Source organism: Monodon monoceros, unplaced genomic scaffold, assembly GCF_005190385.1.
Source record: "Monodon monoceros isolate NGI ecotype Baffin Bay Population unplaced genomic scaffold, NGI_Narwhal_1 Super_Scaffold_19, whole genome shotgun sequence".
Taxonomy (NCBI): domain Eukaryota; kingdom Metazoa; phylum Chordata; class Mammalia; order Artiodactyla; family Monodontidae; genus Monodon; species Monodon monoceros.
The window spans coordinates 24,404,595-24,407,695 of record NW_021703775.1 but is presented as its reverse complement, the minus strand read 5'-3'; the positions used below and the strand labels follow the sequence as shown (position 1 = coordinate 24,407,695).

At 40.9% G+C, this 3,101-nt stretch overlaps 1 protein-coding gene across 3 annotated transcripts in view; it reads right to left on the bottom strand.

Annotated features, from left to right (window-relative positions):
- The window catches only part of EVA1A (eva-1 homolog A, regulator of programmed cell death), a 69,891-nt gene that overhangs the window by 16,234 nt on the left and 50,556 nt on the right, over positions 1 to 3,101 (bottom strand). The window lies entirely within an intron of this gene.

The following is a 3,101-nucleotide window of genomic DNA, read 5'->3' as shown; positions in this document are numbered from 1 at the left end:
CATTACTTATTACAAAACTAATATCAATGAAGTATAGAACACTTATAAATACATCTAAGCAAAAGAGAATTAAAAATACACAGACACATACTCATACAATCCCAGCATCCAGCTATAGTTTGTAGTAAGATGTGGTTATATATACATATGAATATACACACATAATGGGATTATACTGTATATGCTGTGTGGTAACAGGCTTTGTTTACTTAACAGCACATCATAAACATCTTTCTACTTAAATTAATATTCACCTACATTTTTTTTTTACTATTATAAACAGTTCTGAGATAAACTGCCTTCACAGTAAAATTTTGACCCATATCCCTAATTATTTCATTAGGATAAATTCCTAGCTGTGGAATTGCTGGCTAAATGCTATATGTAGTTTTAAGGCTTTTGACATTTGTTCCCAAATCATTTTCTAGAGAGGCTATAGCAATTTATAATCCCATCAGCAATATGTGCAAGTACTCATCTCCCTACACTTTCTCCAAAATTGAAATTATAAATGTAATCGCTCAAATATTTGAGAATTTTATAAAATTAAAATGTTAACCTTGGGGGCTTCCCTGGTGGCGCAGTGGTTGAGAGTCCGCCTGCCGATGCAGGGGACACGGGTTCGTGCTCCGGTCCGGGAAGATCCCACATGCCACGGAGCGGCTGGGCCCGTGAGCCATGGCCGCTGAGGCTGAGCCTATGCATCCGGAGCCTGTGCTCCTCAACGGGAGAGGCCACAACAGTGAGGGGCCCGCGTACCACCAAAAAAAAATGTTAACCTCACAGTTGGTTTCATTTTGCATTTGTTTAATTGCTAGACATTGAGCTGCTTATGTTTTACCAGTAATCTGTATTTTTTCTTTGGCAAACTGCTGATTCTTATCCTTTGTCCACTTTTCTTTTGGGACACTTATCCTTTGTTGATTTGTAAGAGCTCTTTATATATTAACTTTAACCCTTCTTCATTAATGCTGCCTTTTTTTCTTAGTTTGCATTTGCCAAATACGGGTACATTTTGATAAACAGATATTTTAAATCATACCTTGGTCAAGGTTTAAAATGGGTATTGTGAAGAATGGGAGCAAGATGTATCCAAAAGCAAATAGAAAGAATGACGCAGTATTACAAAGCCTCAGCTAAGGCCAAATTCCATGAATTTCTTAATGGTTTCAATCTGCAAAGTTGTAACAGTGTTTGGTTACTTGAGTGCAGAGGGAGAAAGGGGAGAAAGAAGGGTTTACTTAAGAGTTGGGATTTTGCCTGTTGGTTTAACCAGAAACTAGACAAAGGAATAAAGGAGTTATGTGTATTAGCAAGTGTGTTCCTGAAATGATGGACCACATGGATGAGGCAACTGATAAACTGGGAGAAAATAGGAGCGGTTAGGGGCTGTTATCTTCACCTTCATATTTTAATTTTTTTTTTTTTTTCTGTGGTACACAGGCCTCTCACTGATGTGGCCTCTCCCGTTGCGGAGCACAGGCTCCAGATGGGCAGGCTCAGCGGCCATGGCTCACGGGCCCAGCCGCTGTGCGGCATGTGGGATCTTCCCGACCGGGGCACGAACCCGTGTCCCCTGCATTGGCAGGTGGACTCTCAACCACTGCACCACCAGGGAAGCCCCCCATATTTTAAATTTTTTAATTCATTTCCTTTATAGTCAGGCAGTGTTCTGAATCACACTCAGAGTGAATTTTTAGCCACCAAGTCTATTTACTTGATCTAATGCAATTTATTTTAGCCACTCCACTTTCCATTTCCTTTCCTTCTCTTTTTATCTCAGCCCATATTTACTTAAAAGAAGCATTATCTTCCTGCATCCTAAGCAATATTTAATTCCAGAACATGGAGTGGGAAGGAAAAAGCTTGAAGGGGAGAGAAAAACAGGGCCATGTACCCTTTCACCTTAACAAGATCATAAGACACGTGGTAAACACCAGGGCATTCAATGATCACAACTCAGGGTCATCCTGGTCAAAATGGAAAAGCCGCCAGGTACTTCTTGTGCTGAGTAGAGTTCCAAAGTCCAGAAGCCTGTTTGCTCTCACCCAAGATATTTTCTTACAACAGCTTATTTGCAAGTGTCATCTGAGGCCTGGAAATTCCAGACCCTCCCTGCCACACCCCACTTCATTTTGGGGTGTCCTCACTATAGAATTGAGGAGATCATCAATTTAATTGCTTGTGAAAACATGATACCAGAGTTTCAAACATCTCTTTTCTAGCTCCAGTGTCCTTTCTCTCCAGAATAGCCTAGAAGAATGAGCAGAACTGAGATTTCTCTGATGTGTGGGTGCCCAGGTAAGGAGGCCCCAGGCACTGAACTTCCTTTGGGAGGTGAGGAGCTGACTGATGACCTGAGCCTTTGCTGATCTGAAAAGAGAGAACCCTGGACTTGAGGCATGTGAAGACTACATGCTGCATCTTGCCAACCACAAAGGAGCCAGCCAGGCTCCTGAGAAGTCCTCCTTTCTAAAATCAGGTTGCACGTCATCCAAGATGCTCTCTCAACAAAAAGCCATGAACTTCCTTTATCCTCAACCCTAGCTCAGATTTGCCATTGTAAATAGAAGTGTCAGGTTTTGTACCTGAACTCTGAGGTCACCACATATCAAGCCTGACCAGAGAACTAGAAAGTAAAACCAGTCCCCCAGGGGAAACCTAATCAGAACCACAGTCTCTTCCTTTTATACAACAAACAGAGACATAAGGCCAAATAAAATAAAGCAAACTACCAAAACCTTAAACTCACTCAAGCAGAAGAAAATCAATTTGGTCATTTAAACTATTCAGCATTTTCATGTATTTTTTTAAAATTTTAGCTTTATTGGGTATATTTTCATGTATTTTTAAATGACTCCTTTTATGTAAACAGCACCTGTTCTCAAGAAATGATCTTGAGGAGAAAGTCAGCCATCTTTCTAAAAGAAACAACTGTGAACCAAGGAGGGAGCAAATATTAGACTCTCCCAGACTCACATACTTTCTGTCTCTATGTCTCCCAGAAGGTTATCAAACTTCTCACACAACCCCCCAAACACAGACTACACATAAACACACACACACACACACACACACACACACACACACACACACACACA